The following is a 16,921-nucleotide window of genomic DNA, read 5'->3' as shown; positions in this document are numbered from 1 at the left end:
AAAAACATTCCAAACACGAAAACAAAACACAAGTCATCCAAACCACCTCGTCGTCGCCATCGACGACGAGTAAAGAAGTTCACAAACAAAACACAAAAACCAACAGAAATTCGAAAACTACAAACTATTGCATCCCTTCTTCCTGAATAGAGGCCACGGCCTCCTGCTCCGACTCCTGCTCTGGGGGCACGACTGGCACCTCCACCGACGCCACGTCCAACGTCTCGTCTTGAGAAACGACGGCAAGAGCCTCCTCTTCACACCCAACAGCTAAAACCTCCCCCTCTTGGTCCGGAACAGGCGCACTCACCACCAACAGAGCCGCATCCACCTCTGTGGCCTCAGTACTGGCGGTGTCAGCCGTCTTCGCTAACTCTTCCGGGTCCACCACAGGCACCGACAGGTCATCCATGGTACCGCCATTAGCCAGATAATCGTCCACCTCCTTCTGACACGGCCAAAGGCTAGTCTCCCCAATCAAGCAGGAGTACATCATCTGCGCCCGCGTCCTCCATATAGCGAGAGCCTCGACGTCCTTCGCCTCCTCCTGCAGGGCGTCGTACAAGCTCCTCAATCCATCTAACTCCTCCGTCGTCGAGGCCAGCTCTTCCTTCACTTTCTCCAGATCTTTAGCCACGTCGGCTAACTGCTTATCCTTACCTTTCAGTTGATCGCCCTTGGCCTTAACCACCGCAGCAAGGTCCATGACCTTCTTCTCAGCAGCCTTCCACTTCGCTTCCCACGACGCGGCCGCCTTCTTCGCCGTCGCCGCCAGCTGCCTCGCATTCGTCACCTCGTCGCACATCAACGAACATTGCCTACGTACAGCCAAGGCAGCCTGCGACGCCTGCACAAAACCAATGCCAAAACAGATTTACACAACACACATCTTTCGCAAACAAAAAAGAAGAAAAAACTAAATAAAACTCACCCGCAGACTAAGTTCAGCGGCGTCCGACGCGACAGGAAGAGGATCCACCTCGTGATATCGTCGGTACGTCGTAGGCAAGATCAAGCGATCAGCGAAAGGCCATATAATCGACGCCTCTTCATCACCCAAAAAGCTTGGGGGCAAAGTGATAACCGTATCCTCGACAGGATCCGTCTCGGCAGGACGCTTCTTGGCCGACGAAGTAGACACTTTACTAACGTCGACAGCAGCAGACGACGCCTTGAACGGCTGCGGAGGCGATGACGAAGCAATCGGATGAAAGCCTTCGGCTCCTATGACGACAGGCGTCTCGGTCGACGAACCTATCGCAGAAAACCGAGGTACGACCGTCATACCTCGTCCACCAGAAGTCGAGGACGACCTCAATCGTTTCCTTGCACGCTCCTGAATCTCGCTCTGAGACATCCTTGACACAGGCCTAGACGACAGAGTGTGCTCTACACCCAATACAAAAGATCAAGGTCAAACACTATCCAAAGCAAAAAGAAAAATATATACAAACCCTGAAATAAACAAACGTCAAATACCTGAGTTGTCAGCCATATCGCCTACTTCACCTTCGGCAGACGATGAGTTTGCCACTACCTCTTCAAGCAAATCCAACCTTTTCCGACGACGAGTCAGTTGACCTGATTCCTCATCTATTTCCTCCTCCTCGGCGACGTCGCCTAACCGGTTCGCCTCCTGCTCGTCTAAAAACTCTCCGTCGCGACTAAAAGACCTATCCTCGACAGAATAACCCAAGAATTTCCGATACTTATCCTCAGAATCAGCGTTCAACTCAGTCAACGACGACGCCTTGACGACTGCAAAACAAAACCAAGTAAGGCGACGTTCAGTAAAACGACGAGAAACAAAGAAAAAACGACACATTTACCTTCCGTCGTCCATCCCTCGACCAAAAACCGCCCTTTATCTCCCAGAGAATCTTTGCCTACGAAGACAAAACGACTCTGCCAACCCCTGTCGTTCACACCTAAACCAACACCTAAGTTGGTCTTCCCCTTCTTCGTGACCAAGGTAAACCTACAACACTTCTGCAGCGCTAGGTCGTAAGTATACATCAACTCAGACAGGTCAAACGGCGTACGCCAGTTCGCAGTAACTCCGTGCACCACCGTGAAAACCCGCCATATCTGGGGCATCAACTGACCCGGGCTCAAATGGAAAACCTCGATAAAGGACCTAACTAGAGGAGTGAAAGGAAATTTGAAGCCAATTGTGAACGGATACTCATACATAACCACATACCCCTCTGGACAGTCAAAAGCTTCTTCATCCGAGTCGGGAATCTTCACTTCCGCCGACGGCGGCAAACCAGCAAGTTCAATAAACGCCGCCGGATCCACCACAGTGGAATATATCGGGTTAAGGGACTTAACCCGAGTGGAACCCGACTCCCCCTTTCCTCTCGCTACAACCGACTTAGATCTACCCATCTCACTTACAGAAATCTACAAGAAAATCGAAAAAAGAAAGCAAATTTTACCTGAAATCGAACAAACTCAGTGCGAAAATCGACTTCGCTTTCTCCCTCTTCTCTCTCCTGCTTTCGGATCTAGAAATTTTTTGAAAAAACTTGGTGTGAAGAACTTTATTGCATGTCGCGAATTGGTATTTATTACTCTGGAATTCTGAACGGTTTTATCCCACGAACTGGGCAGTTGAAGACGGTTTTTGCTTTTTAAATTTGAATTGTTTCTTTTGCTTTGTGTGACTCCGCAAATTCACAATTGGGGGCAAACTGTTATCCCACTTTTTGGACTAACGACATAACCGCTCTAACGTTTGATCATGTCGTGTCAGCCAGGTTCTGTCATGTCGCAGGTAAACACAGCTCCAGGGAGATACGTCCGACGTAGCATCGTACGACGAGGCATAAACGACGAAGGACGGGCGACAACACATAGGCAGCAGAGACGCGTCCTCAAGGAACAAGTTGATAAAGATAAGTTAACCTAAAGCCCATGATAGGCAGCGCCGTCACACTAGAAAGAATGAGTCCAAGACATGCGCGAGAAGCGCGGAGGTGGTTGAAGACTAAAGAGACGTGTGACAAAGATATCCCTATCTTTGTGGGATTCTCTCAACCGACTGGACCGTTGGAAATATCCTATAAAAGCACGAAGATGAGGATAAGCGAAGGACGTTCACTCAAGCATTACAACTCTCAAGCTATCAAGTGTTTGAGCATCCATTGTTATATTTTATTTTCAGCATTAACTCTCAGAGAAAAGCATAAACAATCATACAGAATACTTAGTGGATTGATAGCCTCATAGCTATCCGCGGTTTTTTACCTTATTCCTGGGTTTTCCGCGTCAACACTCCTCTGTGTCGTGTCTCTTTACTTGTGTCGTTAATTCTTTGCTTAGTTAGTGTCGATCCTAGCCGAAAGTCGCCCCATACGAATTTTGGCATAAACAGAAATCGGGATATATTACTCATGTTGTCCGTGAGACGGATGGTCACAAGGAATTCAATGATAAGATACACAATCATAATCTTTGGGGAAGCCATTTGTAGCTTCTTAATTTCTAGCTCGATCGAATTCATTTACTGATTATCGTTTTCTGAGCTTGCTTACTAGGTAAGTGGTTGAGAGAAAGAGAGAGAAAATGATAATGAGAGTAAAGAAATGACAAGAAATGAGTGCTACGAAGTACTATAAGAAAGAGAAGGGGATGAAGTTGGAGAGGAGTATAATTGACGGCGTTTGTACTCCTCTCCAACTTCTATTAGATTTATAAACTAACACAACTCTAGTTTCCTAAATGTACTAGAACCCTATATATACTATAACTCTAACAATAGGGGTATTTGGTACCAATTAAACTTCGCTACTATACCGATTGCATTTCGTTGGTACTCCAAATTACATATTCAGTACTTTATAATACTAAGTACACACTCGTTGGTACGCTAGTTGGTATTGCAAGTTATATACTTGGTACTCTATAGTACCAATTGCATTTCCTTGGTATACTTATTGCACTTCCTTGGTATACTTATTGCACTTCTAGAGTTCTAGTATACCAATTGAACTTCGTGATGCACCGCTTCTTTCTCTTCCGGCCCCCTATTCTGCCACTTATGTCACTTTGTTTTGTCTTTGTCTTTTTTCTCTCTCCTTCTTTTTAGTATACCCACTCTATTAAAATTACTACTATATCTCCACTTGTGTCATTTTTGGACACAAGACATTATGGTTAAAGCCTTCCTCGCTTATATAGACATATTTTTTGACAAAATGATACTCATCCGTCTCTTTTTGTTCTTTACGTTTTCCTTTTTGGTTATTTCAAAAATGTTCTTTACATTTCCTTTTATATTATCACATAAATGACTTAGTATTCTATCAAAATTTGCTTCTAATTAGTATTTTAACCAATTAAATTTATTGGGTCATTTAATCTCTCACACTTTTCCATTGAGGACATTAAAAATTTTCTCATTTACCAATATCATAATTTTGATAAAAGTGAAAACATTATAAATAAACATAATTTATCTTGTTTAAATAAAAAATTGAGGAATCTCAATGTAAATTAATTAATCGTTAAAACGCGTGAAAAATACCAAAAATAAAAAACAAAAAGAGACGGAGTAAATATTTTAAAGTTGAAGTTTAACAACTAAAAGATTATAAATTTTATTGACGGATAATTATAAACATTAAATGATAAAGTCATGGTCGTTAAAAATAAAATTCAAAGTGGAGCAATTGAAATAACAAGAGTTCTCTTAGTATTATTGAACCAACACAAGTTAGATAAGCATATTTAGATAGATGAAGAAAAGCAACGAGATCAGAAGTATTACTGATACTGTCAGCAAGATTCCTCGTGGCAAGTAATGCAATGAGAAGATGCACCATTACGATCCTCGGCGACCCCATTTTAACTTTTACTTCTTTTGGGCTCAACTTCATTTGCATAAAACACATTGTAAACCAAATTTACGAGTCTGCAAAATAACAGAATTAAAATAATGTGAACAAAATATTTTGTATTGATTTTGTATTTGGGTACAATCTCTAATGTTTATCCACTGATTTGATCTCTACAACAGCAAGAACTTGTTTTATCGGACGTCTTGAGCGAGGGCCACCGGGCTTGATATCTTTCAATGACGTAGTATGGAGGTAGAACGGCGTTTGTGCTTGATGTTCTTCTTCCACCGAGATTTGATGTCGACTTGTATGCTTGGAAGCAGTCTTAGGGTTTTTATGGAGGGTTTTTATGGAGGGTTTTTATGGAGAGTAGTGTGTTTTCTGAATATTACGTTCAGTCTGCCAAATGACTTAGAGAGAACTTTTTTATATCCTCCTCTTAGGTTTAGGGTTTTCCTAATTCTTATAAATGGGCATCTTTTCTTTAACCCATTTAGATAACCCACTTCTATTACATAAACGTCATTTAATTAAAATGGGCCTATTTGATTTATAACCCAAATTCATCAATTTATCTGACATTTAAATAATAGAAGTCAATATTTGACTTTTTCGGGACAAAAAATGATGACATGGCATTTACCAAATTTTTAATGCCTACAAATTGCCCCCTCGGGATCGGTCACATACACAAAGCTTTGGGTGTTTATTCGTTGTCCGATCTCGAAATCCAGTTTGCATTTTTTTCATATACTCCGAACTTTCATTCCTTTTTCTGAAATAGGAGTAATATTTGGTCTTTTGGCCCAAATTGTTGACCCACCTTTTTGATGGATGGGCTGAACCAAATTTTCATTTTACTGGACCAGATTTTTTTCTCGATCCAGCCCAACCCACATACATGTTATTGTATTTTACTTGGCATGCAACTCTTCAAAAAATGACATCATACTTGAGAAGAAGAACATGATTAAGACTCAACTGATCCCAACTAAATCAATTAGGATAGGATTTACGCAGAATTTATCTTGGCAAATTTGACATGGATTAGGACTCAACCCTTAACTCAATTAACCAATAATCTGTATTGGATAGGATCATATAATTTTGTGCAAAATATATATCCCCTTTCAATTTGATTTGAAGTAGGACTATGAGCCACCACAATTATAAATATAGCCCTCAAACCTTCAGATTTTAATCACCAACAACAACGTTCACTACTTTGATCGGAGTATTTAATCCCGTGCCTTGGTGCTTGACGTACGACGACCATAGAAGTAGTCCGATAGGAGCTGTCCGCTAGTCTGTTGGAGGTGTCCGTTAGTCCGGGAAGAGCTACCTACTGTCCGTTTGTCCGAGGAGCTGTCCACGAGGAGCTGTCCGTATCTGTTTGAACGTCCGCGTTCACCGCCCTGAGTCCGAAAGGAGCTCTGAGTCCGTACTTGTTTGAACGTCCGCGTTCACCGCCTTGAGTCCGAAAGGAGCTCTGAGTCCGTACTTGTTTGAAAATCACCGTTCGTGAGTCTGTGGAATTACCCGTCGTCCGTTGGTCCGAGGAACTGCCGTGAGTCCGATTAGAGCCGACGGGGAAGGTGTTGTTCTTGTTCTTGGTGTCGTAGCTTGCCGCCCACGGAGCCGCCTGTCACTGTCGTCGATCGAAGAGCCGTACCACCGTCGTCGAGCCGGTATGCATTTGATTGTTTTCTTTCAGCGATCTTGAACTTTAAACCGTGATTTCTTTTGCTATTTCCATGGCTTTCTTGCTCGTTTTTATGTTTGTGTTTGCCTGACCTTTTTTCGGTATGCTTGCTTTGTGAATAGCAAGATCATAAATAATGAAAAGAATAGGTATAAAACTGAATGAGCTGACTCGCTTTTTGTCCTATCTCTCACCCTTCACGTGATATTGTACTCCTGAATTTTTATTTCCAATTTTTTTTTTCTAAATGGTGATGCATGATAGTGATGGGTGATAGACTTTTGTCTTTATCTTCTTTTCCTCTTTCACATAAAAAGGGTAATAGTCTATGTTTATGCCAAATTTCGTATGGACGACCTTTGGTTGGGACATAGACGACTAGATAAAATAAAGTATGTAAATGACAGGAAATAAATGACAGAAAATAAAGAGAGACGAGACAAGAGATGGTGACGCGGAAAATCCGAAAGGGATAAAAACCGCGATTGGCAATGAGTCCACCAATCCACTATGTTATCGGCGTAAATAGCCTAGGTGAGTACAAGTATAATGTATATTTGTGAGTATGTGAATAAAGCTAATAACAGGATATAAGTGAAAGCATGTATAATAGGGTTATTTTGGCAGAAGGCTATTTAGTGAGGTAAGTAACATTAGGAGAATGATCTTTTGTCTAAGGTAATATGAACATACGTAGATAATGGTATTTGGGTGTTTAGTGGAATGTCTAGGTGGAGAAGGGAGAAGCTTCTTATTGTTGTTGATGGCAAAGGCTACGGGAGAGATTACATTGTTAAGGAAATAATGTCGTAAGTAGAGAAGGTTGTTAGCGGAGGGTAGTGTATCGAAACGGGAGAATATCAGCCCCCTTAGTTCTTAGATGATGGTGATATTTATACAGAACACTAAGTCAGTAATGTTCCTTGAATTGCTCAACTGATCCCTTGATCTCCTCTAACCGAATTGACCTTGCCTTTCAAGTATCCCATGACTCAGCCACAACTCCCTAAATGTAGGAGTTAACTGGTACGATCTGATTCACGTTGACCCGTTCACGCATCGACCTCACGTCATACAAAATGACCCATAACAATAGCCCCCATTTTCCTAATTGTAGCAAGTCGGAAGTTAGGAAATTAATCTTCAACGTCTGTCACCACGTTCATTTGCCGTCGACGCTAATCTGTCACTGTCTTCGGCCTGTCCGTTGTCTTTCGTACTTGACCTTGTTCAATGACGTCGCCGCCTGGTGTCATCTACGATTGCTGACAGCACTCGATGTCATCATGCGTATATTGGTGTCTTCATGTCGATGTTGGTGTCCTCAACTTAATTAGATGTAAACCTGACATCTTGTGAAAGAATCGTTTCTCTTAACAAGCGTAAGACAACAGAATGTAATTCTTAAAAAACCTGTGTGAAAACATGTTAAGACATAGCCGTTAGTTAGGTATCCAACGTCATGGCCAACTTTTGTATCTTCGTCTGTCGTTTGATATTTGCGGACATCACGACCGACTGTTGCACCTTAGTCTGTCGTTTGATGTTTACTGGCGTCATGGCCAACTGTTGTATCTCAGTCTGCCGTCTGATGTTTACAGGCGTCATGGCCAACTGTTGTATCTTAGTCTTTCGTCTGATGTTTACAAGCGTCGTGGCCAACTGTCGTAACTTAGTTCGTCATTTGACGTTTACAAGCGTCATGGCCAACTGTTGTATCTTAGTCGGTCGTTTGATGTTTACAGGCGTGCCTCTATTGTCGCTGTTGTGTGACATCCATCGTATGCAGGTGATATAAGCCTCTTCGTTTGTTCGTAGTCATGCGAAGAATTTAGATATGGAAGTTGCATCGAATGGGCACAAGGTCGAATTATTTTAATCGGATGTAATGTCATGTGAGGGTAGGTAGCAGGCGACTAAGTTGAAGTTACAGGTGAATGAAGTGGGTGGTTCGAAGTGACCTTATGACGAATGCCAAGAATAGTCGAAGGTTTATGAGGTTTCCTATAACATGAGGACAAGGGATAAGATGTTTTGATGGTGCAGCCTATGGCAGAAGAGTTTTGCCTATGGGATTTTCAGAACAGTAGTTTAAGTAGGTTTTAAGCATTCTAGGCTGGCTTTGTTTGTCGTCGGTGTTGAGGGGGAAAGACGTGTGTTTTTCTACTTTGTATTTGGCGATTGGTTAGGCGTTTGGACAAGCGTCGAGGGTGCATACACGTCGTTAGCTTAAAATTTTGTTTACATTGTCTCTGTTGTTCGCTGTAGAATAGATGTCACCTGTGAGGTACTCGGAAAACGAAGTTACGTGCACATAAATAGCACTTGCGTCGTCTGTAGTGGTCGCGCTTAGAAGCGACATGTCGTCGTTGGGATCCAATAAGTTTAAGGGTCATGACCATGGAGACGTCGTCGCTTGTAGTTGATAGCGTCGTTCGTTGATGTCGTCTTCTGATGATGTCGTTCGTTGCTGTTGCCGTTGGTGACGTGGTCAACAAGTGATCTGTAGAAAATACAAAAGGTAGAGGTGGACGTTCGCTTGATGCGATGTTAGCGTTGCTTTTCAAACAAGTGAGATGAAATACGAATACAATATAATTGCGTTTGGAAAGATATATTCAATGCGACAGATAACAAAAACTGAAATTGAACTTTAATCGCAGTGTAGTAAAAAATGAAATAAATTAATTAACGCACGAAGTAAGTGTTAGATATTACTTAATATGGGGTCGTGTAACGAAATTACGTCGTGTCGCTGACTGTCCTTTGATGACGATTCTACAATCAACAACATTGTCCTGATGTCGTGACACCTCTCGTCGCCGATCTTGTTTTCGTTCCTGAGATCATTGTCATCGCTTGTACCCCCGTCGTCCATCTGGCGTCGTCCCATCACGTTGAATGAGGTTGACGCATCACTGGTCTTGATACTGTCCATTCCAACGTTGGTCGACTTATTGGTTGACCCTTTCTTGTTAATCGGTTGACGTCCTATCACTTGTCGTCTTTGGGAAACCCAATGACTTTTCTTTATCCGCCTATTTCGACATGTGATAGTGGTTGAGCCCCCAGTGTTCGTACATTTGTCTTAGCGTCGTACCTGTTACCAAAATCTTACGACAAGATCATCATGAAAATAAATTGTATCACATCGTTAGTTAAATTTCAAAGTTGTAACAAGTATTTTAAACTGAACAGGAGTATGTACTATCTTGCCCCCTGTGGCGGCTTTAGGAATATATCATGACTGAAGTCGGCCACAGATATGATGACGTTCGTTTATATTTGACGCCGTACATGCGTGCCAGCATGATGCAACCTCTAAACGTCCTGTCAAGTCAAATTACCTCAAAACGATTTGATAAAATGGTTTAGTCATTAGAGAAATTGAGATATTCATGGTGCGATGCAAAAAATTTATTAGTTAACTTGATGAACGTTGAATACGAGACATATTAATACAAGAGAACAACAATGAATGAATTGAAATGAGAAAGTGTGTGAAAAATAGTTTAGAAGTTACTCATGTGTCATCATGGTCATTGATGATGATTATTCGACATTCCGATTTCCTTAGCTTTCTCGGTAGTCTGGTGGCGTCGTGTCATCGGTCATTGCCATCTCGTGGCGTCGGGGCATACCGTCATGATCCAGGTAATTTGTTGTCATTAATATACATACTAACGCGTATAGTCGCGGCATGTCGTTAGTAAATGAAAAACAGTTATCACGGATGATATATGAGAAAATTTCAATAGGGTATGAGGTGTTAGTTTATAAAATTTTGACGTCACTAATAAATGAATTGAGTCACTCATACCATTCGATTGTGTTGATGACCCTCACGATCTGCGATGTATGTGGCAGCGACAATACGTGTATATTATAAATAAAAGATAACTTGTATGTTCGTACCTTTAGCCCCCATTGATATTCATGTATCAATCAACGATCTGTTGGCGAACTTACGAAGAAATATATTGTTAAAATAAAGATGTTCGATAATTACTTCTACGTACCATGTTTAACGCCAAGAAACTTCTTGTCGTCATAGGGGTAACCAGAATGGTCGCGTCCTGCTGTCGTGACTTGCTGTCGTGGCGTCATGTTGTGTCGTCTTGACCTCATGTCGTGTCGTGACCTCGTGTAACACTATCACCAAAAAAAATGTTAGATATTTATTTCTATGTGTCATACTTGACGCCAAATGATTTCTTATCTTCTTATGTGGCTGATCGCGTCCTGATGTCGCGACATGTTGTCGTAACAACGCGTTATGATGTGCTGGTGAAGAACTTGGTGATGTGGACATGGGAAAAGGACACGGCGTTGGGTTTATGATGTCAAGTGGTTTGATGTTGGTGGGGGGTGAAAATATGATGACATGGAAAGTGTGATGGCGAAAGGTTAATTTTTTGAGAGGTGATTGTGTTGTAGGCTTGGCAATGTTGATGTGGGAAGTCACTTTGAGGCGTTACGTTTTTTGGGTCCGGTTGTGTGAATAGTCATTTGATGTCGAGCTCCCGATGTTACGTACCTGGCTAACATCTTGTCTACAACCACATTCTCATATGAAAAGTTTACTTTTAACTAAACTTGAAATCATAGCAAGCGACATGCATCAACATGGTAATAATAATTCAGATACTTTCGAAAATTAAATCGCATCAAAAAGATCGTATAAAATTTAAATCAAATAAAGTATATATACTACATGCTCGCGGCCTTCTAACGTTGGTCGCCTGATGTACTCATGACCTAGCCAAGCGACACGTCAATACCTGTAGACAAGACAATACTTGGCGACACGACATGATCAAACGACAAGTGATAACGACGTTAGTACAAAAAGTGGGATAACAACGTATAGCATATATTTCAAAGTGCTTTTGGAAATTAAAACAAGCAAAGTATACTATATAGAAACCAAATCAAGTAAAGTATATTATATGAAAATCAAATGAGATAGAGTATACTATATGCTCCCCTGTGGCGACTTCAGGACAACTACAAATTCTCCTATTTGATATTTGGATTGCAGTTAGCCACAAAATCTAGTGTTGCCGACATTTTGTTGTTGAATCTCCATTTGTCGCCTTCGTTTGTGGAGACGTCGTCGGCTGATGTGGAGGTGACGTCGGACGAAACTATGTTGGTGTCATGTCATTGGTGGATGACGTCATGTGTTCGTATCTATTTTAGTGACAACAAGGACTAGAAACAATATTAGTTTAAGTTAAAATCACTGGGGTTGAGTTTTATATCATACTTTTCGCGACGTCAAGTGATCAATCGTCTCGAGAGCTTGTCAAGGTACGAGCCAACTCATGTTGTATCTTGTTTGTGGTGACATCTGCATGATGGTCCGTGACGTCTAGATCGAAACCTGTCACGTATTCGAAAACAAGGCCAAAAGATTAGACTTGAATATTATAAATATTAGTACCTATTTTCGATGTCGTCAAGCGTTGGTGTCGTTGTTGTCACGATATGCATCATCTAGGTTGAATTTGACCACTCCGACGCGTCACTTCTAGCGATGACACCTATTGATGTCGATACCTGATCTAGCGACGACATGTACCCTGACGTCATTCCATATTCCAGCGACCGACGAGCCTGGCGATGACACCTGACCTACCGACGACACCTGACGACGCCTGACCTGGCGATGACACCTGACCCGTCGACGACACCTGACCCGTCGACAACACCTGACCCATCGACGACACCTGATCCGTCGACGATACCTGACCCGTCGACGACACCTGACCCGTCGACACACCTAACCCATCGACGAACACCTGACCCGTCGACGACACCTGACCCGTCGACACACCTGACCCGTCGACGACACCTGATCCGTCGACGACACCTTACCCGTCCACGACACCTGGCCCGTCGACGACACCTGACCCGTCGACGACACCTGACCTGTCGACGACATGCGCCCTGACATAGCTTCATCTCGTGGTGGCGACACAGTATGACAACGACACATAGCCTAGCGACAACTATTCTGGTGAACTCAAGGGGTCAGATTTTGTGTTTGGGAAGGATATTTGTGGATATGTGTTTGGAGATAAATCTAGCCATCTCCCCGCAGACGGCGCCAAACTGTTTATGCCAAATTTCGTATGGACGACCTTTGGTTGGGACATAGACGACTAGATAAAATAAAGTATGTAAATGACAGGAAATAAATGACAGAAAATAAAGAGAGACGAGACAAGAGATGGTGACGCGGAAAACCCGAAAGGGATAAAAACCGCGGGTGGCAATGAGTCCACCAATCCACTATGTTATCGGCGTAAATAGCCTAGGTGAGTACAAGTATAATGTATATTTGTGAGTATGTGAATAAAGCTAATAACAGAATATAAGTGAAAGCATGTATAATAGGGTTATTTTGGCAGAAGGCTATTTAGTGAGGTAAGTAACATTAGGAGAATGATCTTTTGTCTAAGGTAATATGAACATACGTAGATAATGGTATTTGCCTATTTGGGTGTTTAGTGGAATGTCTAGGTGGAGAAGGGAGAAGCTTCTTATTGTTGTTGATGGCAAAGGCTACGAGAGAGATTACATTGTTAAGGAAATAATGTCGTAAGTAGAGAAGGTTGTTAGTGGAGGGTAGTGTATCGAAACGGGAGAATATCAGCCCCCTTAGTTCTTAGATGATGGTGATATTTATACAGAACACTAAGTCAGTAATGTTCCTTGAATTGCTCAACTGATCCCTTGATCTCCTCTAACCGAATTGACCTTGCCTTTCAAGTATCCCATGACTCAGCCACAACTCCCTAAATGTAGGAGTTAACTGGTACGATCTGATTCACGTTGACCCGTTCACGCATCGACCTCGCGTCATACAAAATGACCCATAACAGTCTAATAGATGATGATCATAAATCATAATTGATGATGATTGATGAAGCCTCCCAAATTACTTTTGTCTCTTTCTTTCTTTTCTTTCTAATTCACGTGAATACACTCATTTTTTCTTCAATATTTTTTTTTTTTTTGATGAATGATGATTGGCAATGACAACCCCACCAACCTCTTTTGTCTTCCTCTTCTTTGCTATCCACGTGAATGCACCATCCTCCCTTTTTTTTTCCTTTTTTTTTTTTATTTTTTTTTTATATATAAATGATGATTAATAACAGTAGTCAAAGGCTTAACCTGCCCCCTCTTTCTTTTACGATCATGATAGTCATATATTGATGAATGATGATCGACAGTAGCAGCTCCAAACTTGACAGCGCTTCTCTTTTTTTTTGTGGCCATACTACAGTGTTGATATATTTATTGACAATAATCTGTCCCCTTTTTAGTTTCTTGTACGACCAATATTTCAAGTGAGGTGCCCTTGTTAAGTATCACTTTGTCGATTAACTGCATTTTGGTTACTAAACTTGAACTTTATCGCACTTGAACCCAAACATCTCACACGAATTCGCTAACTCGTACTTTTTTTGTTTTTTTTTTTCTAGGCCCTTCAAAGTGACGCGAACATAGCAGACGAGCTCAATGCGTGCGGGAATACATTTGCCTCATTTCCGAAACAAGAGTTAATTGACGATGTTGTTATTGATCCCAAAACTCCCGTGGCAGCCACAAGTGTTCTTATTACTTCGAGCGAGCTCCCTTCTTTTAGTGCTCAAGACATGATCAATATGGCAGACCGTCAAGCTGCAAGCTTCATGATCAATTCAATAAAGGACAAGCTGTTGAATTCCCCCTTAGAAAAAGTTCAAGAATTAGCTTAAGAGTTTGAACATATTTTCTCCTATATCCGAGAGAAGAAGATTGACATTTCCACCACCGAAGACAACTCTCAATGACTTGGAGCGAAATTTTTGGAGATGGAGTCGAGCTTGCGTGAATTTGCAATTCTTGGGCAGAAGAAAGAGGAGCAGATGCAATCTCTTCACAAGGAGATAAATCAAATCCAGCAAGCACGAGCCGAGCATAGGAAGAAGCTTGATGAGTTAGAAGAACGAGAGCATAGAATTTCGCCTCTTGTTTCAGACTCAGAAGAGCAGTTCCAAGAGTACCTTGCACAGAAGAATGAGCGAGAAAAGTCACTACTTGCACTTAAGGAAAGTATTGTTGTTGCCAAAGAGGTGGAGGCAAAGCTAGCGGAAGCTGAGAAACAATTTGGGGTTGCTTGTGATGCTTTGCAAGCTTTCAAGTTTGAGTTGTAGTCCGAGACGATGCTTTGCAAGCCCCTTTTTATTGCACTTGTTTCTTTTTTTTTCTTTTTCTTTTTTGTAGAGACCGCTTTTGATGTACTTGATAAAAATAAAATAAATAAAGATCATCCATTTTTTATCAAAGATTTGTTATTGATTCCATGTTTAGTAAAATAATTTACTAAACTTATATGAAACCAAAAAGATTTTATTTATTTATTTAGCCGTTCACAGTTTATACTCTTGCGGGCCAGGAGTATTACAAAAATGAGAGATTTTTTTTGGTGTGGCTGGACTCAAAGTTAGTGATTTCTTCAAGCTGCCTACGTACTTATGAAATGAATAAATTCACTCCACAAGATCAAGCCAACGTAGTTCCTTAAAAGCAAAAATAATTTTTTGAACTTTTTTTTTTTGCTGACGTCATTTTTCGGATTTTATTTATTTATTTTTTTTTTTTTATTTTTTTTTTGCAGTTGCAGTTTAGCCTCGTGCTTAGGAGGTTACAATGTTGCATAACTTCAAGGGTAGTAACGCTTCAAAAATTTGCCGTTGATAGGGCCTATGCGCAGTCCTTCTGCATCAACGATCTTGTAAGCTCCATTTGTGTAGACTTCCTGGACAACGTAAGGACCATCCTATTTCGATGCAAATTTATTTCCCGTCTTGCGAGAAACAATGATCGGTCTCTTGATAGCAAGGACCGTGTCTCCAACTTTGAAAGACCGTACTCACACCTTCTTGTTGAACGCCCTTGTCAAACGAGCATGGTAGCATTCCAACTTTTGTTGCGCCTCAAGCCTCTTTTCGTCAAGTGCTTCTAACTCTGCCAGACGAATCTTAGCATTTTCTTCTTCGATGAGATTTTCCTGGATTGCCATGCGAAGTGACGGAATTTGAATCTCCAACGGCAATATGGCCTCCACACCATACACAAGTGCATAAGGTGTCGCTTGAGTTGGTGTCCTGTACGTGGTACGATACGCCCACAGAGCTTCGCCCATTCTTTCGTGCCAATCTCGCTGGTGTTTCCCAACAATCTTACTAAGCAACTTGCAAAGTGTTTTGTTGAAAGATTCAGCTAGTCCGTTTGCAGGTGCATTATACATTGAAGACTTGTTTTGCGCAAACTTGAATTTCTCACAAAGGCTCGTCATCAACTTGTTGACAAATGGTGTTCCGTTGTCTGTGATTATGTAACGTGGCACGCCATATCGATGTATGATGTGATTTCGAATAAAATCGACCACGTTCTCTTTCTTGACTTCACGAAGAGGTATTGCTTCCGCCCATTTTGAGAAGTAATCCGTAGCGGCAAGGATGTATGCATGACCACCTGATGATTTCGGTGTGATTGGACCAACAACATCGAGACCCCATGCTTCAAACGGCCAAGATGTCACTGTCGGATGTAGCGGTTCCGGAGGTTGATGAATAAAGTTCGCATGGAATTGACAAGCTTCACATTTCTTCGCAAGTTCCATGCAATCTTGAACCATGGTTGGCCAGTAGTATCCCATCCTCTTGATACGATCATGAAGCTTAGGACTAGATTGGTGAGCTCCGCAAACTCCAGAATGAGCTTCTTGCATTGTTTTTGCTGCTTCTTCATCTCCCAGGCATCTCAACCAGGTTCCAAGGAATGAACGCCTGTAAAGTGTTTCTTTGTAGTAAATGAACCGCGGAGCACGTCGTCGAACTTCCATCTTGTGTTTCAAATCGCTTGGCAACTTTTCGTGTACCAAGAAATCAATGAGTGGTCGACGCCAATCTTCTATGTCTATCTCATAGACAGTAACTGCACCTGAGAGTTCTTCAGCTTCATCTTCAGCTTCATCTTGAGGGTTTATCACCCATCGATTACAGACCGGGACCGACATGTTTTCTTCTGCCCCCAGTGCCAATGTGACTGCGAGGTTTGCAAGTGCATCCGCTGTCTTGTTGGCACTCCTTGGAACATGTTGCAACCGGGCGCTCTCAAATTCTGCCAGCAATTGTGAAGCATGCTTATAATAAGGAATCAAGTCATCTTTCTTGACATCATAATCATCAAGGAGTTGATGGATCACCAGCTTGGAGTCACCATATACATCAAGGTCCTGAATTTTCATTTCTTTTTCCATTTGAAGCCCCAGAACGAGAGCTTGATATTCAGCAACATTGTTCGAGCATAAGTT

This window comes from Spinacia oleracea, chromosome 6 (assembly GCF_020520425.1).
Source record: "Spinacia oleracea cultivar Varoflay chromosome 6, BTI_SOV_V1, whole genome shotgun sequence".
Classification (NCBI taxonomy): domain Eukaryota; kingdom Viridiplantae; phylum Streptophyta; class Magnoliopsida; order Caryophyllales; family Amaranthaceae; genus Spinacia; species Spinacia oleracea.
Note: the sequence above shows the minus strand (reverse complement) of the source record.